We start from the raw sequence: 25,598 nt of genomic DNA, 5'->3' as shown, positions 1-25,598 counted from the left end.
TACATAACGAATTGGTATGGTATATTCATATCATAACATATGAACAGTAAGAACTAGCATTCTTATTGAGACTATAACTCATAGGGAAGAAAATAGATTTATGGATGGAATCAAATATGCTATATTTACAGACAAAAGTATTCGGTTATTTTTGAAAAATCAATATACTTCTAATGTCGAATCAGGATCAACTAGGACAGAAATAAAGCATTGGGTTGAACTCTTCTTTGGTGTTAAGGTAATAGCTATGAATAGTCATCGACTACTAGAAAAGGGTAGAAGAATGGGACCTATTACAGGACATACAATGCATTACAGGCATATGACCATTACGCTTCAACCGAGTTATTCTATTCCACCTGTTAGAAAGAAAAGAACTTAAATCAAAATACTTAATAGCATGGCGATACATCTATACAATACTTATATCCCAAGCACAGGCAAAGGAGTCATAGACAATCAAGTGAAATCCAATCCATGAAATAATTTGATCTATGGGCAGCATCATTGTGGTAAAGGTCGTAATGCCAGAGGAATCATTACCGCAAGGCATAGAGGGGGAGGTCATAAGTGTCTATATCATAAAATCGATTTTCGACGAAATGAAAAAGGCATATATGGTAGAATCGTAACTCTAAAATATGATCCTAATCGAAATGCATACATTTGTCTCATACACTATGGGGATGGTGAGAAAAGATATATTTTACATCCCAGAGGGGCTATAATTGGAGATACCATTGTTTCTAGTACAGAAGTTCCTATAAAAATAGGAAATACCTTACCTTTGAGTGCGGTTTGATCTATTGATTTATGTAATTGGAAGTAACCAATTAGGTTTACAATTTGAGTCCCTCTACAGGATAGACCTCGGTAGAAAACTGAAGAGTAATGGCAACAAGTGATTGAGTTCAGGAGTTCCTCATATAAAATTATTGACTCTATAGATATAGTAATATGGAAAAGAAAAAATTGTTTCAAGCACCGACAGAACCAAAAGCACCCCTTGTTTCAAAGAGAGGAGGACGGGTTCTTCGCATTTCATTTGATGGTCAAAGGCGAGTTGAAAGCTAAGCCCAAGGAGAAAAATAGAGATTTCTCCTACATTACCTGTAATATGTGGAAGTATCAACGTAATTTCATAGAGTCATTTGGTCTAAATTCTACATGAAGAACATAAGCCAGATGAAGGAACGGGAAGACCTAAGATGTAGAAGATCATAACATGAGTGACTCGATAGATTTTGATTCCTATATATCCATTCATGCGGTACTTCATTATATGATATATATAAGAATTATATGATATATATGATGGAATTTGGTGTAGGTTTATGTTGTTTTACCCTAGAGCACAATCATTCAAGGTGTTAGTTAAGAATGATTGTTGTTGGTTCTTGGTTCTTGGTTCTTGATTTTGTTTTTTTTTTTTTTTGGGTTTTTTTAGGTTTTGTTTCTGGTTTTAATGGAGGTTTAGGGTTCTTGGGAAGGTTTTTAGCTTTGGGAAGAAGAAGAAACCAAAAATGTAGTAGTTGAGAGAGAGAGAGAGCCAAAAATGTTGTTTTTCAAAATCTGTTTTTTGAATATTTTCTTTCTCAACGTTTTTCATTACAATTTTCATACTTTTAAATACATCAAAAAGACAATAACGCATTCTTCCATATTGAGCAATAAATACAAAAGCATTAAAAGTAACCAACCAAGCCAAACTACCTTAACTAACTCTAATCAATGTGCTGGGCATGCAAGAAACCTTCTTTAACGGGCAGTTCAGCTTCTCTAAGGCATTTGAATTTGAAAACCAGCTCCATTTGACTTGAAAATTGGAGGGAAGCCTTTTTGAATATTAAAATATGTTCTACCCAAAAAAAAGATAAAACAAAGTCCATTTACCCATTCAAAAGTAATCAAACCCGAGGCAGTTTTGCCCAGTTTTCTGGGCAACAACACTGCACAAGGGTCAGATTGTTTTGGGCTTAACGCAGCCTTCCCAGCTCCAAATTGGGCCATTATTTTTTATACTGCTTCCTCTGCATATCGAGTTTATCATATCCAAAATTAAGGTCCAAATACCAAACCTACTTCAAACGGAATCCAAGGAAGTGGACTTATGTTGCTGGAAATACAATTCCAGCAACTAGACAAAAAAGGCCTTAAGCTAGATAATGAGCTTAGGGAATTACAAAAAGGATATTGTTCTTGAACATTACAAGATAAAATAAAATGCATAAACATAAACAATGTTTGGTCTTTGATGTTGTAAAACAAAGAGTGCAAGTGTAACTGAACTACCTTGCACATTGTGGCAAGATCACCACATTTCAACACTCCTCCTTGGTGTTCTTGCTTAAAATATTTAGAAGCTTCCTCAAGGTCTCAAATCTTGCTTTTGGAAGTGGCTTGGTGAAGAAATCTGCAAGGTTATCTTCAGTCTTGATATATTCCAAGCTTACTTCTCCATTTTCTTCAAACTCCCTCAAAGAGTGATACTTCACCGGTATGTGTTTTGTCCTTCCATGTTGAACGGGGTTCTTGGCTATTGATATGGCTGAAGTGTTGTCACATTTGATGATGGTTGAACCCTCTTGAGGATAACCAAGGTCCTCCAATAATTTCCTAAGCCAAACGCATTGATTTGCACATGAAGAGCAAGCAATGTACTCGGCTTCGGCGGTGCTTTGAGCGGTTGTTGCTTGCTTCTTTGCATTCCATGAGAATGGTCCACTACTAAGTGAGAAAAGATACCCCGAAGTGCTCTTCATATCATCCAAGCATCCAGCCCAATCACTATCCGAGTAGGCCCTTAATCTCATCACATCTTGCCTATCATGCCAAACTCCAAAGTCTTGTGTTCCTTTTAAGTATCTAAGAATTCTTTTGGCACCTACAAAATGGTTTTGGGATGGTGCTTGCATATATCTAGACAAAACACATGTGGCATGCATAATATCCAGTCTTGATGAACATACATAGAGCAAACTTCCTATCATGCTTCTATATAGGGTCGGGTTTACCTTTGGTGTGCCATCCTCCTTCTTGTATTTGTCTCCTTGGCTCATTGGTGTTGACATTGGCTTGCATTCATCAAGCTTGAACTTTTTCAAAAGATCTTTGATGTATTTCTCTTGAGATATGAAAATACCCCTAGAGCATTGCATCACTTCCACTCCAAGGAAGTAATTCATTTCACCAAGGCTTGACATGTCAAACTCCTTTTCAAGTTCATTTTTCAAAACTTCCACATTCTTTTCATTTTCACCCGTGACCAACAAATCATCCACATAGAGTGAGATAACAATCATGCCTTCTTCATTCCTTATGTATAGTGTTGGCTCATTTGGACTCCTCCTAAAGCCTTGTTAGGTCAAGTAACCATCAATCTTGCCATACCAAGCCCTAAGTGCTTGCTTTAACCCGTAAAGTGCCTTGTGTAGATGGTAGACTTTATCCTCATGTCCTTGAACAATGAAGCCCTCGGGTTGCTTGACATAAACCTCCTCTTGAAGCACACCATTCAAGAAAGCCGACTTTACATCAAGGTGGTACACCTTCCATGACATTGAGGCCGAGATGGATAGGATGAGCCTTATGGTCTCCATTCTTGCAACCGGTGCAAACGTCTCTCCATAATCTACACCCGCTTGTTGTGCATAGCCTTTTGCCACAAGCCTTGCCTTGTGCTTGCATATTGTTCCATCCGGGTTGAACTTGGTCCTAAAGATCCACTTTACACCAATTGGTTTCTTGTATTTAGGTTTAGAAACCAAAGACCAAGTTTCATTCTTTTCTATCATATCCATTTCGGTTTGCATGGCCTCCATCCACTCTTTCTTTTGCATAGCTTCTTGAGCATTGGTAGGATCACTCAAGGCAACATTGCACCTTTCATATATTTCAAGCAATGGCCTTTCTCCTCTAACACCATCTCCAATCTCCAATTCGGCTCCAATGGTCTCAAGTGCATCCTCCTCATCATCTTCATTTTCTTCATTGTCATTGTCATTGGTTTCTTCTTCTCCATCATCCAACCGAGCATTATCTTCATGGACAAGAAGCTTCTCCTTTGTCCAATCCCAAACAGCATCTTCATCAATCCTCACATCCCTTGTTACCACAAGTTTCTTGGTTTCCAAGTTGAAAACCCTAAAACCTTTGGTAACCTCACTAAAGCCGACCAAGATGCCCACATTTGCCCTTTTGTCAAGCTTCTCTCTCATGTGTGGATGAACATGGAGAAAACAAACACTTCCAAAGATTTTTATGTTGTCCAAAGATGGTTTTTCTCCATACCATATCTCATAGGGTGTCTTGGAGTCATTGGCTTTGGTGTATGCTCGGTTTTGGATGTAGCTAGTCGTGTATATGGCTTCGACCCAAAACTTCTTTGGCATGTTCTTCTCATGTATCATGCACCTTGCCATCTCCATCAAGGTCCTATTTTTCCTCTCACAAATACCATTTTGTTGTGGTGTGTATGGTGTTGTGAATTGATGCACCATTCCATTTTCTTTGCAAAAATCCTCCATAGCCAAGCTTGTATATTCTCCACCATTGTCGGTTCTCAAGCACTTTATCTTTGTATTGCTTTGGGTTTCCACCATCTTCTTGAATTCCATGAACTTCTCAAGCACTTGTGACTTGGTTGTTAGAAAATATACCCAACACATCCTTGAGTAGTCATCAATAAAGGTTAGGAAGTACTTACATCCTCCAATTGATGACAAACTCATCGGTCCACACACATCCGAATGGACTAGCTCAAGCTTCTCCTTAGCTCTCCATGAACCGGCTTTAGGGAATGGAAGCCGTGTGGATTTCCCTAGTTGGCATACATCACATAGGCTTTTCATCTCCTCAATCTTTGGCATATCCTTCACAATGGCATTGGTGTTTTTCATGGCACCATAGCTAGAATGCCCAAGCCTTTTATGCCAAAGTTGAGAAATGGACTCCACTTTGGTTTTTAAGGCTTGTTCATTCTTAACTAGGTCCAATCTATAGCTTTTGTCCTTCAATGGTACCTTAAACAACTCATTACCACAAGCATCATATATGATACATCCATCTTTTGCAAAATTTAAAGCAAAGCCTCTTTCTACCAATTGTGCTACACTAAGCAAGTTTTCACATAAACTAGGAACATATAGCACATCTTTTATAATTTTGGTACCTTCCTTGGTGTTCAAGCACACATCTCCTTTGCCTTCTACTTTCATGAACCGGCCATCACCAATCTTCACTTTGGTTTTGTAGTTTCGGTCAAGCTCCACAAAGCCATCCTTTTGGGAACTCATGTGGTGTGAGCAACCACTATCCACAAGCCAACCGAGACCACTACTTGTGACTTTAAGGCATGTGGCCACAAATAGGTTCTCGGCTTCTTCATTAACCACATTGGCTTGTTGTCTCCTTTGCTTGCATACTTTGGCAATGTGGCCTTTTCCTCCACATCATTCACAAGATGCATCCGGCCCCCAAAAACACTTGGATGGTAGATGTCCAAGCTTCTTGCAATGAGGGCAAGGTGGATGCCCTCCTCGGTTTTGATGGCTTTATTGTTGTTGTTGTTGATTCCATCCATTTTTGTTGTTGTCTGTGTTGTTGTTGGTTGTAAAACCGGTTTGGTTGGTGTTGTTGCTCTTCCTTCCTTTGTTCTTCTTTTTGTTGCTGTGGCCACCATAGAATGCAGTCTCTATGGTCTCCTCCTTTCTAATGGCTCTCATTTGTTCGGTTGCTTGAAGAGCATTGATGAGCTCACTCAAGGTTATTTCACTAAGATTTCTAGATTCTTCAAGGGAGGAAATCTTAGCTTCAAACCTTTCGGGTAAGCTCACCAATACTTTCTCTACTACCATTTAATCGATCAATTGCTCACCAAGGACCCGAATTTGATTTACCACTTTGAGCATCCTTTCCATGAAATCCTTGACAAGCTCATTCTCCTTCATCTTCAAGGTCTCAAACTCTCTTCTTAGGTTTAAAACTTGCATTTGCCGAGTTCTAGTATTTCCATGGAACTCCTCTTGAAGCTTTATCCAAACCTCTCTAGCACTTGTGCATGACATTATCCTTATAAAAATGGAATCACTCATGGAGGAGTGCAAGGCAGTGAGGGCCTTGAACCCCTTGGCAACTTCGGCCTCATGTGCATTTCTTTGTGCTTGGGTTGCATTAGCTCTCAACTCCTCCACTACATAACCTTCTTCTATGACTTCCCATAAACCAAAGGCTTGAAGGTAGGCTTCCATTTTTATACTCCAAATGGAATAGTTTTGGCCTTCAAACTTAGGTGGTGTTGGGGTTGCAAAGGATTGTGAGGCCATTTGAAAAAGATGGTTTTTGAAAAGTTTTGAAAAATGGACACAAGAACAAGCTCTCAGGTGGTGGTGTTTTGGTGAGTTTCAACTAGTCTTTTTGGGAGGTTTTGGTTTGGGTTGGAAGGCTTTAGGTGGGGAATCCTCTCACAAATAAAATGGTCTAGGTTGAAAGCTCACAAGGTCCTAAGAAATTACACTATGCTCTGATACCATGATGGAATTTGGTGTAGGTTTATGTTGTTGTACCCTAGAGCACAATCATTCAAGGTGTTAGTCAAGAATGATTGTTGTTGGTTCTTGGTTCTTGGTTCTTGATTTTGTTTTTTTTTTTTTGGGTTTGTTTATGTTTTGTTTCTGGTTTTAATGGAGGTTTAGGGTTCTTGAGAAGGTTGTTAGCTTTGGGAAGAACAAGAAACCAAAAATGTAGTAGTTGAGAGAGAGAGAGCCAAAAATGTTGTTTTTCAAAATCTGTTTTTTGAATATTTTCTTTCTCAACGTTTTTCATTACAATTTTCATACTTTTAAATACATCAAAAAGAAAATAAGGCATGCTGCCATATTGAGCAATAAATACAAAAGCATTAAAAGTAACCAACCAAGCCAAACTACCTCAACTAACTCTAATCAATGTGCTGGGCATGCAAGAAACCTTCTTTAATGGGCAGTTCAGCTTGTCTAAGGTATTTGAATTTGAAAACCAGCTCCATTTGACTTGAAAATTGGAGGGAAACCTTTTTGAATATTAAACTACGTTTTACCCAAAAACCAGATAAAACAAAGTCCATTTACCCATTCAAAAGTAATCAAACCCGAGGCAGTTTTGCGCAGTGTTCTGGGCAACAACACTGCACAAGGGTCAGATTGTTTGGGGCTTAACTCAGCCTTCCCAGCTCCAAATTGGGCCATTCTTTTTGCGGCTGCTTCCTCTGCGTATCTAGTTTATCATATCCAAAAGTCAGGTCCAAATACCAAACCTACTTCAAACGGAATGCAAGGAAGTGGACTTATGTTGCTGGAAATACAATTACGGCAACTACACAAAAAAGGCCTTAAGCTAGATAATGAGCTTAGGGCATTACAAAAAGGGTATTGTTCCTAAACATTACAAGATAAAATAAAACGCATAAACATAAACAATGCTTGGTCTTTGATGTTGCAAAATGAAGAGTGCAAGTGTAACCAAACTACCTTGCACATTGTGGCAAGATCACCACATTTCAACAATATATATATAAGATCAATTTGTATAGATATCATCATCTACATCCAGAAAGCCATATGCTTTGGAAGAAGCTTGTACAATTTAGGAAGGGGTTTTGAATGATCAAAAAGAAGAATCTACTTCAACCGATATGCCCCTAGGCACGGCCATACATAACATAGAAATCACACTTGGAAAGGGTGGACAACTAGCTAGAGCAGCAGGTGCTGTAGCGAAACTGATTGCAAAAGAGGGTAAACCAGCCACATTAAAACTACCTTTTGGGGAGGTCTGTTTGGTACCCAAAAACTGCTCAACAACAGTTGGACAAGTGGGGAATGTTGGGGTGAACCAGAAAAGTTTAGGTAGAGCCGGATTGAAATGTTGGCTAGGTAAGCGTCCTGTAGTAAGAGGAGTAGTTATGAACCTTGTAGACCATCCCCATGGGGGTGGTGAAGGGAGGGCCCCGATTGGTAGAAAAAACCTGCAACCCCTTGGGGTTATCCTACACTTGGAAGAAGAAGTAGAAAAAGGAATAAATATAGTGATAATTTGATTCTTAGTCGCTATAGTAAATAGAAATTGTTTCTTCATCTTTACAAAAAAAAAAAAAAAAGTAGTAATTAATTGTGACACGTTCACTAAAAAAATAAAAAATTCCTTTTGTAGCAAATCATTTATTAAGAAAAATAAATATGCTTAACACAAAAGCATAAAAAGAAATAATAGTCACTTGGTCCCGTTTAGTTGATACTTCAATTTAAATTTTAAAATTTTTCTTTATTTAGTCTTTATTTAGTTAATATCTATAGTGTATTTAGTTAATATATATAGTATATATAGTTAACTATTTTCATATTTTCAATATTTTTTTGTTTAGTTTAAATATATATATGGGTGAATGATGGGAATTGAACCCGCACATGGTGGATTCACAATCCACTGCCTTGATCCACTTGGCTACATCCGCCCCTATTACAAATTACAAACTTACAAATTACAAACAAATAAGTCAATTTACACCATTTATCATTTTTTTTTCATTATTCAAACTTAAAAAAGAAAAAATGGAATTGAAAACTTTAAATTTAAATGTAAAATAAAAAAAATTGAAAAGAGGATATCAAAAATAAAAATTTCTACATAATGAATGTATGGGTATGTTGAAGTAAAGATGAAGTAAAGAAAAAAATTTAAGTAAAAAAACTCCTAAAGGAGTAATACCAAACTTCTTGCTAGAACAAGAAATGATTATTGCTCCTTTATGTTCAATAACTCAGTATACACTAATACCAAAGTCTTATCCATTTGTAGATGGAACTTCGACCGCAGCTAGATCCAGAGGGAAGTTATGAGCGTTAAATTCATGCATAACTTCCATACCTAACTTAGCACGGCTGATAATATCAGCCCAGGTATTAATTACACAACCTTGGCTATCAATTGTAGATAGGTTGAAATTGAAACCATTAAAGTTAAAAGTCATAGTGCTAATACATAAAGTAGTGAACCAAATACCTACTACAGGCCAAGCAGCTAGGAAGAAGTGTAAAGAATGAGAGTTGTTGAAACTAGCATATTGGAAGATCAATCATCCAAAATAACCATGAGCGGCTACGATATTGTAGGTTTCTTCCTTTTGACTGAATCTGTAACCTTCATTATCATATTCATTTTCTGTGGTTTCCCTGATCAAACTAGAAGTTACCAAGGAACCATGCATAGCACTGAGTAGGGAGCCGCTGAATACACCAGCTACACCTAACATGTGAAATGGGTGCATAAGGATGTTGTGCTCAACTTGGAATACAATCATGAAGTTGAAAGTACCAGAGATTCCTAGAGGCATATCGTCATAAAAACTTCCTTGACCAATTGGATAGATCAATGAAATAGCAGTAGCAGCTACAACAGGAGCTGAATATGCAATAGCAATCCAAGGGCTCGTACCTAGACGAAAACTAAGTTCCCACTCACAACTCATATAACCAGCTACACCAAGTAAAAAGTGCAGAACAATTAGCTCATAAGGACCACCATTTTATAACCATTCATCAAAGGAAGCCGTTTCTCATATCGGGTAAAAATGTAAACCTATCGCTGTAGAAGTAGGAATAATGGTACCAGAAATAATATTGTTTCCATAAAGTAAAGATCCAGAAATAGGTTCACGAATACCATCAGTATCTACCGGAGAGGCAACAATGAAAGTGATAATAAATAGAGAAGTTGTGGTCAATAGGTAGGGATCATCAAAACACCAAACCATCAAATGTAAAGACATGGTAAAATCTTGATTTATTCAATTATTAATCATCAGGGACTCCCAAGCACATGAATTTTCTATAAATAGATAATCGAGGGCTTGTTATTCAACATTATAACATGACTTATATACCCATGTCAACCAATATTCAACATCCATAGATATATCGAGGTTTTTATCTATCTAGATTCATCCATTTTTTTTTTTAATAAACTGAATAAATAAATTGAATAAAAATAAATAAGTTACAAAATTTTGATTAAAATTCAAATTTAATTTAGATACATATGATTTCGATAGAATAATTAGAATGGGTTGGCTGGGACTCGAACCCGGAACTAGTTGGATGGAGTAGATAATTTACTTCCTAGAATTAGAAAATAAAAAATAGGCAAAAATCTTTCCCCAAACCGTGCTTGCATTTTTCATTGCACACGGCCTTCCTTATGTATACACCTAAAATCTAGCTCCTTCCCTAGACAAGCCTCTAACAAAGTTGAATATTCAGTTGATCAACCTTTACTCTTACCATATGAACATTTCATAATAGACGACTAAATAAATTTTTTGTTATCTCTTCAGCATTTAAGGATAATTTCCATTTCCATGGTCGAACAACCAAGCATTCATGATTGACCAGATCATTGATGCAAACAATATGCAAATACCAAATTCGCCCTCTATATAACCATTGAAAAGTCAAATAAGTTATTGGAAAAATCAAATAAAGAACCCCTTCTTCATGCATAAAGAACTCTTACAATAATTCCAAATCTAATATTTTAAAAAAAAACCCGTACAATACTTTTGTGTTTACGAGCCAAAGTTTTAAGACAAGAAAGTCAAAGTATATATTTTATTCGATACAAACTCTTTTTTTTTTAAGGATTTGCTGAAATAATGAGAAAGATGTCAGCATATATGGGCAAATTGATCGATAATCTCAAAATCTGACGAATCGGCCCAGGTCAACTTACTAACAAGATGTCCTAATTCGTTACAAAATTTCATTTTAGCCAATGATCCAATCATTGGCCTAATTGGAACTAATGTATCAAGCTTCTTTATAGCATTATCCATTATAAATGAATTTTCTAGCATTTGACTCCTTACCACTGAAAGATTTAGTCGCACACTGAAAAGATAGCCTAAAAAGCCAAAAGAATGGTTGGCTAATTGGTTTATATAGATCCTTCCTGGTTGAGCCCACACATAAAAATGACATTTCCATAAAAGGACAAGAAAATATTTCCATTTATTCATTAGAAGAGGTGTATCTTTTGAAACCAAAATAGATTTTCCTTGATATCTAACATAATGCATGAAAGGCTCCGTGAAGAACCATAAAACTGCTGGAAAATCATTGGAAAAGACTTTTTGTACAAGATGTTTTATTTTTCCACAAAAATAAATTCGCTAAAAAAATACCCCAGAAGATGTCAATCATAAATGAGAAGATTGGTTATGGAGAAAAAGTAAGATGGATTCGTATTCATAAAAATGAGAATTATACAGGAACAAGAAAAATCTTGAATTATTTTTCAAAAAAAAAAAGAAAAAGATTTTTCTGGAGTAATAAAACTATTCCAATTATAATAAAAGCCGTAATAAAAGCAAAGAAGGGGCATCTTTCATCCAATAGCGAAGGGTTTGAATCAAAATTTCCAGATGAATGGGGTAGGGTATTTGTACATCTGATACATAATTTAAATGTGGGAATTTGTCCTCTAAAAATGGAAATATTGAATGAATTGATCATAAATTAGAATATTTTGTGATTTCTGGCCTCGAAGATACTAATTACTGTGAAAAAATTAAAACCTCAAGCTCGGGGACGAAGTTATCCAATAAAAAGACCCACTTGTCATATAACTATTATACCAAAACATATAGCTGTACATTATTATATAGACTATTTAAAGAACAAAATTGTCTTTGAAGAATTTTAAGGTTAAATGACAAATATTTTTTTATAATAAAAATACAAATAAAATACGCCATATTATGCTTAAAAAAACATGAATGAATAAAAAAAAGAAGTAGATCGATATGACATGTCATGATATGTATAGTAGCGGGGGATTATGGGACAAAAAATAAATCCACTTGGTTTCAGACTTGGCATAAACCCAAGGTCATCATTCTCTTTGGTTTGCACAACTGAAAAATTATTCGGAGGATCTACAAGAAGAATAAAAAATATGAAAATATCTTCTAGTGTCGAGGGAATTTCATGTACAGAAATTAAAAAACGAATCGATTTGATTCAAGTCATAATCAGCTCATCGTGAACTAATAACTATTATAGAACCAATAACCAGCTCATTTTTTCGCATTATCTAGATATAAAAAACTGGTCGAGATATGATATATTGGTCATATCAACGTAGCAACTGAAATCTTTTTTGCATAAACAAACAACAAAAAAGAAAAAATGAATATAAGTCTGAGTTGTAAAGAAAAAAAAAATATGCGGATAAATCAAAAAATTAGAAAAAGTGAAAAAAAAATAAATATCAATGATATATGATTCCAATATGTAAGGTCTATGATTCATCTCATAACGAGGAATGTAATAAACCATTAATACTAATTGGTCTATAATTATACAAATCTGCTCATAGAAAAAGAATCAAGAGCCCCAAGCTAATAAATACTGAGAGGATTGACTCGAGAACAAATCAAATTTCATTAGGGGCTCCGTTGTAGAAGTCAGACTTAGCCATTAATCGAGAAGTGATGGGAATGATAGAACCTATGAATACATAAGATTATACTGAAAATGAATCTTAATGATTCATTGGGTAGGATGGCGGAATGAACCAGAAACCAATTCATTTATTCTGAAAGTTCATGTCATAGACTAAACCGACAACTAAATATTGAAAGAGTAAATATCCACCTGTGAAAATTTTGATTTTATTGGATTTCTAAATTTTAGCTGATCCGATATGATAATAAAATGTAAAACAAAATAAAGATTCATTATAACCTTATAACAAAATTACTGTATCTATACTATTATCTCTAATGTATCTCTAAATAAAAATTCTCTATAAATCGAATCCATGTTTAGTTAGATATCAAAACAAGAAATAAAAATTTCTAATAGATTAGATGAAATTTCAAAAAATCTCATGAATCAATATATTTTTTTAGTATATTATTCATTAAATAGGTAAATATAAATACATAGATATTATTTTTTAATCGTTTCATTCGTGAGAACCTGGATGAGAAGAAACTCTCTTGTCCAATTCTGTAGTAAAGATGGAATTCATAAACAACCATCAACTCTAGCCCAAAAGAACCAGATTTCATAAACATCATAGAGGAAGAATGAAAGGAATATCTTATCAAGGTAATTGTATTTGCTTCGGTAGATATGCTCTTCAAGCGTTTGAACCCGCTTGGATCACATCTCAACAAATTGAAGCCGGTCAATGAGCAATGACACAAAATGTCCGTTGCGCTGGGAAAGTATGGGTACGTATATTTCCATACAAACTAATTACAATAAGACCTACAGAAACCCGTACAGGTTCGGGGAAAGGATCTCCTGAATATTGGGTAGCTGCCATCAAACTTGATAGAATACTTTATGAAATGAGTAGAGTAGCAGAAAATATCGCTAGAAAGGCTGTTTGACTAGCGGCATATGAAGTCAATTCATTATTTCGGTATAGGAACATAGAACCAAAAGAAAAGGCTTTTTGGATGAAGAAAAAAAAAAAAAAAACCAATTTCAGGTTTCCTTTTTTGTTTTGAACAAACAACAGATAAAAACAGATAAAAAAATGATTCAACCCCAAAGCCATTTGAATGTAGCGGATAACAGCGGGGCCCAAGAATTAATGTGTACTCGAATCATAGGACCTAGTAATCGATGATATGCTCATATTGGTGGCGTTATTGTTGCTGTAATCAAGGAATCAATACCAAATACACCTCTAGAATGATCAAAAGTGATTAGAGCTGTAATTGTACATGCTGGTAAAGAGCTTAAATCTGAGAACGATATGATCATACAATACGATGAAAATGCTGTGGGTGTTATTGAACAAGAAGGAAACCCAAAAGGAACCCGAAGTTTTGGTACGATCACCCGGGAATTAAGACAGTTAAATTTCACTAAAATAGTTTCATTAGCACCCGAAGTATTATAAGAAGAGACCATAACATAATTAATATAATTATTATAGTTATAATATTTAACTGAGTATTTAACTGAAATTGATTAAGATTATTTAGTAAATTGAGATTTATTATTAGTAGTAGAGTGGTTGTGTCTCACGTATATGCCTTTAAGAATTCATAATTAAAAATAAAAATAAAACAGAAAAAGAGCATGTTGATTATATCAAATTTGAGTAAAACAATAATCTAAGTTTATCATGAATAAAGACACTATTGCTAACATAATAACCTCTATACGAAATGCTGACATGAATAAAAAAAGAACAGTTTGAATACCATCTACTAACATTATTGAAAACATTGTTAAAATCCTTTTACGCGAAGGTTTTATTGAAAAGATGCGGAAACATCAACAAAATGACAAAGATTTTTTGGTTTTAACCCTACGACATAGAAGGAATAGGAAAGCACCATATAAAGCTGTTTTAAATTTAAAATGGATTAATCGACCCAGTCTACGAATATATTCTAACTATCAACGAATTCCTAGAATTTTAGGCGGAATGGAGATTGTAATTTTTTCGTACAATTACAGCAAAGGGGCTCGATTAAAAGAAATTGGTGGAGAACTTTTGTGTTATATATGGTAATCCTTCTGATATATGAATTATATGTGGAACTTTCATATTTGTAAAAAAAAAAAAAAAAAAAACAAAGAAGAGAAAGGGTGGTTTTCTAATATCACCCCTCCCGTATTAGTTGATACGTCAAGGAGTTTGACCTAAAATGAAAGAAAAAAAAAGGATTCATGAAGGTTGAATTACTGCATAACTGCCCAATGGTATAGTCTAAATTCATTTAGATAATGAAAATCTGATTCTAGATTATGTTTCAAAAATGATTATAAGTAGTTTTTTATATATATATATACGATGAGGAAATCGAAGCAAAAGTGAAGCAAGTCATTTTGATTCAACCAGCAAATGTATAGTTTATAGTCTCTGAAAAAAGATTCCAATGATTATATGGTTTTTTCAATTTCAACATTCATTTTTGGGGTATACAATTCAAAGTTAAAAATTTCAAGCAACTTATTTTCTTCCAATAAAGAAAGTTAGAATTAAATTAAGGAATGATAAATATGAAAATAAGAGCCTTTGCGCATAAAATTTGTGAAAAATGTCGACTGATCCATAGGTGGGGACGAATTATAGTAATTTATTCCAACCTGAGATATAGACAAAGACAATGATAATCCTTCTAAACAAAAAAGGACTCCATAAATCTAAAGGAACCATTGTACAAATACATAAATAAAAATAAAGGATCTGTTTTGACATGAAATGGATATATTCATATATCTCTGACTTATATTTATGAGATGATAAAATATGGAAAAACCTATACCAAGAACTGGTTCACATGAGAATAAACATATTGGTTCACGTAAAAATGAGTGTAGAATACGAAAGGGAGTTATTCATGTTCAAGCAAGTTTCAACAATACTATTGTAACTATTACGGATGTAAGAGGTCGAGTAATTTCATGGTCTTTTGCCGATACTTGTGTATTCAAGGGTACAAGATGAGGGTCGCCATTTGCCGCTCAAACCACAATGGGAAATGCTATTTAGATAGTAGTGGATCAAGGTATGCAATGGGCAGAAGTCATGATAAAAGGCCCCGATCTCCGAAGAGATGCGGCATTAAGACCTATTCGTATTAAGTTTCATCCGAGATGTAACCCCTATGCCATGTAATGGCTGTAGACCTCCTAAAAAAAGACGTGTATAAAAATAAACATTGAAGATATTTCAAGAGAAATAAATAATTGAATGATCTAATAAAATAATATTACTATGGTTCAGGAGAAGGCAACAATATCTACTTAGACACTGCAGGGGAAGTGTGTTGAATTAGAAGTAGACAGTAAGCGTCTTTATTATGGACACTTTATTCTAGCTCCACTTATGAAAGGCCAAGCCGATACAATTGGCATTGCGATGCGAAGAGCTTTGCTTAGAGAAATATAAGGAACATGTATCACATGCGCAAAATTTGATAAAATACGACATGAATATTCTACCATAGTGGGTATTCAAGAATCTATACATGAAATTTTATTGAGTTGAAACAAATTGTATAGAAAAGTAACCTCTATGGAACTTGTGATGCGTCTAGTTGTGTCAAAGGTCCCTGATATGTAACTGCTCAAGACATCATCTTACCACCTTCGGTGGAAATTGTTGATAATACATAGGCTATAGCGAACCTAACGGAACCAATTAATTTGTGTATTGAATTACAACTCGAAAGGCATAATGGGTATCATATAAAAATGCCAAATAACTTTCAAGATGGACGTTATCCTATAGATGCTGTATTAATGCCTGTTCGAAATGCCAATCATAGTATTCATTATTATGCGAATGGGAATGAAAAACAAGAGATACTTTTTCTCGAAATATGGACAAATGGAAGTTTAACTCCTAAAGAAGCACTTCATGAGGGTTCCCGAAATTTGATTGATTTATTTATTCCCTTTTTATATGCAGAAGAAGAAAATTTTGATTTAGAAAAAAACCAACACAAAGTTACTTTGCCCCTTTTTACTTTTCATGATAGATTGGCTAAACCATATAAAAATCAAAACGAAATAGCATTGAAATCTATTTTTATTCACCAATTAGAATTGCACCACAGGGTCTATAATTGCCTTAAAAGGTCCTATATACATACATTATTAGACCTTTTGAATAACAGTGAAGCAGAGCTTATGAAAATGAAACATTTTCGCATAGAAGATATAAAACATATATTGGACATTCTAGAAATAGAAAAGCATTTCCCATAAATTTTAATGGATTATTTATTTTAAAAAAAAAAAGAGATAAAAATGAGTTTTGAATCTTTAGCACATTCTATATACTCGAAATAGATCCAAAATTTAATTGAATAAATAAATGTATCTAGGGAGAATTCACTTTGAAGCGACTATTCCCTAGATACACACATCGTGTTTTATTTATTTATTTCTCAACTAAATAAATTTAAAAAAGACCTAAAGTTAGGGATTTATCAATAAATAATGTTGCTCCAATACCCAACCAAAAGGCTACTGCGATATCAATAAAAAAGAAGGTTGTCACTACTGGATGACGAAATGGGTTTTGGAATTTAGTAACGTCCTCCAAAAAGAATACTGTTAATAACCCCGTGGGTACGAAAACCATTAAAAGAATGCCCAATAATTTATTGGGCACTATATGAAGAATTTGAAATACGGGAAAGAAATACCCAATAATTTATTGGGCACTATATGAAGAATTTGAAATACGGGAAAGAAATACCATTCAGGCAATATCTCCAAAGGAGTTGCAAATGGATCCGCGGGTTCGCCAATCATTGATGGTTCTAGAACCGTTAAACCTATGTTACATGCAATAGTACCTAAAATTACTACCGAAAAAATATATAAAAGATTGTTGGGCCATGCGGGCTCTCCATTATAATTATGCCCCATCCCCTTAGCCAACTTAGCTCTTAATATAGGATTGTTCAAGTCGGGTTTTTTTTGTTATTAGGATAGATGAATTATTCTAGATCCATCCTACAAAAGAACTGGACATAATAATTTTTAATCATCCGGCTCGAGCAAGAATCAAACGAACCAAATAGATCCATATAAAAAATAAAAAAATTGATATGGTATCCACACCTATATGAATGATTCTATGTAAGAGTAAGAAAAAATTTACCAAATTTCCTTTTTTGGAGTTTCAACAACCATCCATTGTAAGGAATTCAGTTATTACAGATAAATGTTCAATACCCAAGTGGGCTTACAAATCATGATCAAGTTCTTTCTGGGTCGTCTCAGACCTTGCAGTTGGATTTTATCCTCAAGAATATTAAAACTTTTTACATACAAAGGATTTACTTGTTACTAATCTAGTTTAGCCCTTATTCTTCATATTCTTCTTTGGATCCCTTGTTTCACTCTGATAGTATAATAAATTGAGTCAATGCAAAGGAAAAGAAAACATTTCCATTAACTAAGTGAAATATATAGAACATACTTCGGGATCATCATTAGGACCATCATACTGGCCGACCATCAATGAACTAATCGATTTAACCAACCAATGTTAGCTTCAGTCATTATATATTGAATAGAAGAAAAAGCCTTCATAGCGGTCGGACGGTAATATAAAGTCATAGTAAACCCTATAGCTACTTGTACTAAAAAACAACTAAGTGTAACTCCGCTTAGACAATAAAAAATGTTGACATGAGGAGGAACATATATACTAGTTATATCAGCTGCAATTGCCTTGATCTTAAGATGTTCTTTGAACCAATCATAGATTTTATTGGGATAGGTAAATAGAGCAGACCCTCCCACAACCCCCCCCCCCCCCCCCCCACCCCCAAGAACTGTATATGAGAATTTCATCTCGTACGGCTCAAACAGAAACACCAAAATACTAGTTCTACCAGATATGTGTAATAGAAAGTTAAGTTCGAAACTTCTTAATCCTCTGATTCAATCGTTTCTGAAGATACAAAAGAATAAAAATTTGAAAGTTCTTTCTTGTGGTTATAATGCCAGAATATCAAGTTGGCTTATTTGTCTCTGTGGTGATGATTATAGGCCTCTTGAATCTGCTTTTTACCTACTTTATAGTTTTTTTTATTGTGTGTAATGCACCTTTAACTACTGTTTTCTTTATTATTGATATTGATAGGAATTCTCTTGCTAAGATCCTCTGAATCGGTTAAAACCCCAGATTCATACTAGAACCACGATGATTCCATAAAACCCTTTCTTTATAAACTAATTCCAAAAATTCCTTGAGTAAGAACTGTTGGATCATCACTTATTCAATGAATAACTAGAATGAATAAAAATCCAACGACACCCTTGTCCTTCAATCAAATAAGCATAAATAGGAGTTTGAAAAAATAAAAATATTTTGATTTATAATTTTTAAATCTAACTCTTTGAAAAAAAGGAAAAAAAAAAAAAAAGGAAGTCTGGACTCGTGGTCTGAATATTAAGGATGAATCATAGTGCTAATAATACTTTGGAATCTATTTTCTATATTCTGTGGTTTAAATACTAGAATGAATATCTGACGAAGTAAAACCATCTCTATCAAGATGATAGACGCATTCTCTGTACTATCCACAGGATCAATTATAATAAGCCACCCACTCATATTCCGGAACTATAGGAACAAAGAAATTTCACGATCGAACTACCAAAATATAATGGGATCAAAATCAGAGACCTTAATGCTTCACTTTGTATTGAAAAGCTAGTTACTAGTTCTTGTGAATCTAATTCATTCCAATTCCGTCAAATAAAATGGAAGAATTACAAATCTCCAAAATAGTAGATAGGAATACCATAAAAAGGGCCATTGCAATACCCATCAAAGGAGTAGTTCCCCACCCAGGAGCTACTTTACCGTATTCTGAATTCAATGGCTTCAATAAACTCCCTATAGCAGTTCGTCTTAGACCAAATCTAGAAATACTCTCTGTTGGGGTGAGTAGGTTATGACCAAGACCAAGCTAGCTTGAAGTGTTAGCAACAAGCAAGCTTTTGGTGATGCTCTTAGGAATGGTTGTGTGTGAGTTGTGTTTTTAGGTTTTGGATATGGTGTTTTCTGGTTTTTAGGGTTCCTAGAGTGTTCTAAGATGTTGAAGAAGAGATGAGAAGAAAGGTACCACGTTGGTTTTTAAAAATGAGGCTTGGATATGTAGCCATCTCATACATTTAACAATATAAGCTTGAAATTACAACTAGTTCACACATACCCAGTGTAAGAGTCGCACACACCTCTGCATTTTGATTGTAAATACCAAGCCAAGTTCATCCAGGGTCATTAGTCAAGCCCATGATCACTTGCTTGGATTTCTAGCTTTTGTTATACGAAATAGTGCCATTATGATTCCTCGCATATTTTGATATGTATTCCTGTCGGAATGAAAATGGCCCGATAAGCTCTTTGGAGGGGGGTGGCTAGTCGGCGAGTTGTTGGGCTAGACCACTAGCATAGGTGATAACTCTTGATAGCGTGCTTGTAAACCTCTCTGTTGTTCTCTCAATCGAGACCGAATAAAACGAACACATTTCCATTTCATCGTATTGTTGCCTTGTTTACTGACCCTTTTCTAACGATTGTGTGATTACATGCTTTATTTTATTGCTTGCTTGGTGCATGCACAATACTAATATCGTGTGGGTTATTTGCTTGCGAGGGATATTAACGGTTGGCTTACTACCCGCGAGGGGCGAGTAAGCACCGCACGGCCCTGTTGTACACTTAGAACGGTGGGACTGTGACAGTTGGTATCAGAGCGGGGTTGGGAGTCACTCGCACAGGATGTTGAAGCTGACAAACGAAATGCGGTTCAATACCATCGACCAGCAGCTCGGGGAGCTTGCTGGCGTTGTAAATGAACATATCAGAGGCCACAACTGGCAGGAGGCCTTTGAAAATATGGATACAATCGACGACATAGCCAGTCGAGTGAGCGTACTCGAGAGGAATCAAACCCCGTGGGGCAATACTGGCCTTTCGAGCTCTACTGCGGGCGAGCGAGATGGAGTAGTGGAAGAGGCCATAGAGAGATTGATGTCTACGGCCAACTAACTGACGGAGGACTTTCGAGCCACCATGGAAGCCTTAAAGATTGAAATGGGGCAAATAAACACCAAGCTTGCCATCACCATGTGAGTGGTAGAAAATCGACCTACTGTCCCAATGGGCGGGGACTATGGACGAATGAAAGTGCCTGAGCCCCCAACATATGGAGGGGCACGAGATGCGAAGGAGCTCGAAAACTTTTTGTTTGATATGGAACAATATTTTCAAGCAATAAAATCGGATTTGGAGGAAACGAAGGTGACCATGGCTACAAGTACCTAACCAATGATGCAAAACTGTGGTGGCGATCTAACTACGAAGATATCAACAACAACTGATGCATCATTGACATATGGGACCAGCTACAGAAGGAACTTAAAAACCAATTCCTTCCTGAGAACGTGGACTACATTACCCGGCGACATTTGAGAGAATTGAGACAGACCAGTAATGTAAGGGACTACGTGAAAGCTTTCTCGGCACTCATGCTCGATATACACGACATGTCTGAGAAGGATAAGGTATTTTACTTCCTAGAAGGGATGAAACCTTGGGCTATGACAAAACTTCAATGACAGAGAGTACAAGACTTAGCCTCAGCGCTAGGGGCAGCGGAGCGTCTAATGGACTACTCAACAGAGAGCCCCATCAATAGAAGGCCCCAACCGCCTCCTTCGAATGCCAATAGTGGTAGACCCTTCAGGCCTACCAATCTCACAAGACGTGGGGGAACCGACAATAGGAAACCTTCGAACATGAGAGAACCTCAACCACGGAACCCCAATGCATTTGGATTTAGACCCCGACGTCTGACATGTTTCCTATATAATGGTCCCCATAGAGTGGGTGAATGCCCCCATAAGACCGCTTTTAGTGCTCTGCAAGCATCTATTCACTCCCAAGAGCATGAAGGAGGGCAAGAAGAGGCAGTAGAATAAGGAGAAGACGGCGCACAAGTGGGAGTGCTGAGATTCTTGAATGCCCTTAATGGACAGGTCATTCAGGCAAGGAAGACCAATGAGAAAGGTCTTATGTTCATGGATGCGGCAATAAATGGAAAGGCCGCAAAAAGTGTGATGGTGGACACATGTGCCACCCATAACTTTTGTTCAGAGATTGAAGGGAACAAACAGGAATAGTTCCCGTACAGAGGAAGCAATTGAACAACCCCAAACTTCTATCGGCTCTCCAATTTAAGAAGGGAGTAAGACGCAAAGAACCCTCTTACATTGCATTGGTGGTAGCGAGGGAGGGTGAAGATGATGAACCTACCCCTCCTATGGTGCTAGACGCCTTGCAATCATTCAACGATGTGATGCCGAACAACTTACCGAGGAACCTACCTCTTCGACGAGATATTGACCACAAAATCGAACTGATACCAGGAGCAAAACCTCCAGCAAAAGCACCTTATCGGATGGCCCCTCCTGAGTTGGCAGAACTACGAAAGCAACTTAAGGAACTTTTGGAAGCAGGGTTCCTGAGACCCTCGAAGGCATCTTATGGTGCTCCAGTATTATTCTAGAAGAAGAAAGATGGAACTTTGTGCCTGTGTGTAGATTACCGAGCACTGAACAAGGTCACGGTGCGAAACAAGTACCCGATCCCTTTAGTAGCTGACTTGTTCGCCAGCTAAGTGGAGCCAAATTTTTTACTAAATTGGATTTGAGATCGGGATACTACCAAGTGAGAATCGCTGAAGGAGACGAAGAGAAAACCACTTGTGTTACACGATACAGAGCCTTCAAATTCCTGGTGATGCCTTTTAGATTGACGAATGCATCAGCAACATTTTGCACTCTCATGAACCAGGTATTTCGAGACCTCCTTGACAAATTTGTGGTGGTGTACCATGACGACATTGTAATCTTTAGCCCTACCTTGGAAGAACATGTCGAACACATTCGAATGGTATTCCAGAGACTCCGAGAAAATCAATTATTTGTGAAGAAGGAAAAATGTGCATTTGGCAAGAGACAAATCACGTTTCTGGGACACATCATTGAGGAGGGGAAGATCCGTATGGACATGGAGAAGGTAAATGCCATCCAAGAGTGGAAAACTCCCGCTAATGTGAAAGAACATAGATCATTTATGGGATTGGCAAATTACTACCGTCGTTTCGTAAAAGGGTACTCAAAGAAAGCAACTCCCCTAACGGAATTGCTAAAGAAGGAGGTGCCTTGGGAGTGGAGCAAGGAATGTGAGGGTGCATTCCAGGATCTAAAGGAAGCAATGATGAAAGACCCGGTGTTGGCCGTGCAGGACATCACAAGACCTTTCGAAGTCCAAACTGATGCATCTGACTTCGCTTTAGGTGGAGACCTTCTCCAAGATGGTCATCCTGTCGCCTACGAAAGCAGGAAGTTATCAGTGATAGAAAGAAACTATACGACTCAAAAAAAGGAGATGCTTGTTGTAATTCATTGTTTAAGAACCTGGAGGCACTACTTATTGGGGTCAAGCTTTGTAGTAAAGATTGATAACTCAGCCGTTAGTCACTTCCTTACACAACCAAAACTAACCCCAAAACAAACTCGTTGGCAGGAATTCATTGTGGAGTTTGACCTCCATTTCGAGCACAAAGCGAGGACCAAAAACTAGGCAACGGCTGCCCTAAGTCATAAGACAGAGCTTGCGGCACTAAGGGTGTTGGCTAACATGGCTGCGAGTACTATTGCGACTTCAATGCGAGAGCTGATAAAGCAGCATCTAGGGGGAGATCAATGTGCCCAAAATATCCTCAAACTGTTAAAGGAGGGAAAAACTCATCAATTTTGGGAGGAGGATGGTTTACTATGGACAAAAGGCAATAGGTTGTTTGTCCCAAAGGCTGGAGACCTAAGAAAGATGTTAATGAGAGAACGCCACGACACTCTGTGGGCTGGACATCCGAGGTGGTAAAGGACGTATGCCTTAATCAAAAAGGGATATTATTGGCCACAGATACGTGACGATATTATAGACTACATCCGAATCTGTCTTGTGTGCCAACAGGACAAAGTGGAGTGGCATAAACCACCAGGGCTGTTGGAACCTCTATTCGTCCTGTCACACCCATGGGAGAGTGTGTCAATCGATTTAATCACCAACCTTCCAAAGATCGGGGATCTTTCAAGTATTTTGGTTATTGGGGATCGATTCTCAAAATATGCAACATTAATCCCTGCCTCAAAGTACTGTACGGCCGAGGAAACCGCCCACTTATTCTTCAAGTTTATGGTGAAATATTGGGGTGTGCCCCGACACATTGTAAGCGATAGAGATGCAAAGTTCACGGGATCTTTTTGGATAGAACTATTCAAGCTTCTTAGGTCCCAGCTCAACATCTCCTCTAGTTATCACCCGCAAACGGATGGGCAGACGGAAAGATTCAATGGCATGTTTGAGGAGTACCTACGACACTTTGTTAGTGCCAACTAGAAGAATTGGGCGAAACTCCTTGATATAGCTTAATTTTGCTTCAACGCACAGAAGGGATCTCCCACAAGTAAGTGCCCATTCGAAATAGTTAACGGCTAGAAGCCCTCACTCCCATACACAGTCGATGAGTACCAAGGCAAGAACCCAAAGGCTTTTAACTTCACCAAATAGTGGAAGAACAACATGGAAATATACAGGGCCTACTTGGAGAAGGCGGCAAATCGGATGAAGAAATAGGCAGACAAAGATCGGCGGCCCCTAGAGTTCAATGCGGGGGATATGGTGATGGTTAAGCTAACTCGAGAGCAATTTCGCTGGCTAAGAGATAGAGACCCCAGGTTGATGAGAAAATATAAGGGACCAATGCCGATAATTGCCAAAGTAGGGAGGGCGTCGTACAAGGTGGTTACCCCAGGATGGATAAGAGTGCACCTAGTATTCCACGTCAACAACCTCAAGCCATACTATGCCGACAAGGAAGATCCAGCGCGCAACACTCCAGCAAGAGTCGAAGTCAAGACCAAGCTGCCGAAGACAACAAAGGAAGTGGAGGAGATCCTTACAGAAAGAACCAGAAGCATGCATCGACAGCCAGTACGAGAGTACCTCATCAAGTGGAAGGGACTAGGAGAAGAAGAAACTAGCTGGGAGAAGGAAGGCAACTTGGCACCCTACAAGCAGCAGATCGAGGAGTTCAAAGCAGCGGAGTCGTCGAGGGCGTCCATAGAATAAGTGGGGGAGGATGTAAGAGTCACACACACCTATAAATTTTGATTGTAAATACCAAGCCAAGTTCATCCAGGGTCATTAGTCAAGCCCATGGTCACTTGCTTAGATTTCTAGCTTTTGTTATAGGCAATAGTGCCATTATGATTCCTCGCATATTTTGATATGTATTCCTGTCGGAATGAAAATGGCCCGATAAGCTCTTTGGAGGGGGGTGGCTAGTCGGCAAGTTGTTGGGCTAGACCACTAGCATAGGTGAGAACTCTTGATTGCGTGTTTCATCGTATTGTTGCCTTGTTTACTGACCCTTTTCTAACGATTGTGTGATTACATGTTTTATTTTATTGCTTGCTTGGTGCATGCACAATACTAATATCGTGTGGGTTATTTACATGCGAGGGATATTAATGGTTGGCTTACTACCCGCGAGGGGCGAGTAAGCACCGCACGGCCCCGTTGTACGCTTAGAACAGTGGGACCGTGACACCAAGCATGTGAGCTTACAAAATGAGTAAAGCATTTGAAATTTAAAAAGTAAAATGGCCAACACCTAAATTTTCATACACGAAAGAGGTAAAAACCAGCTGCAACATGTCTATTCCAAATATAGTAAAAAGTGGCACATGGTTTGAATTAAGTTTATATTGTTTAACTAGTTTGGGTAAACAATCAAACTAGCTTCACCTACTTAGTTCCCCTTTGTATCTGCTTATAAAACTTGGTTTGAGGTATCCTTGGTCATCAATAAATATTGCTTCAAGAGCTAAGAAGGTTTTGGAACTGGATCATTGGCCAAACAGCTCCAACACTGACCTATACTCTGCATACTGGGCCCATCAGATACAGCAATCTGTTTGGAATAGAAAATG

The 25,598-nt window shown here is 37.1% G+C and overlaps 2 pseudogenes; one reads left to right on the top strand and one right to left on the bottom strand.

Annotated features, from left to right (window-relative positions):
* The first annotated feature begins 400 nt into the window (after nt 1–400).
* Nucleotides 401–8,097, top strand: LOC132804124 (large ribosomal subunit protein uL2cz/uL2cy-like; annotated as a pseudogene).
* Nucleotides 8,098–9,053: 956 nt separating this feature from the next.
* LOC132804202 (photosystem II protein D1-like) lies at nt 9,054–9,802 on the bottom strand (annotated as a pseudogene).
* Nucleotides 9,803–25,598: the final 15,796 nt, after the last annotated feature.

This window comes from Ziziphus jujuba, chromosome 6, assembly GCF_031755915.1.
Source record: "Ziziphus jujuba cultivar Dongzao chromosome 6, ASM3175591v1".
Lineage (NCBI taxonomy): Eukaryota > Viridiplantae > Streptophyta > Magnoliopsida > Rosales > Rhamnaceae > Ziziphus > Ziziphus jujuba.
The sequence above is the reverse complement of the archived record's forward strand: the minus strand, read 5'-3'. Positions and strand labels throughout refer to the sequence as shown.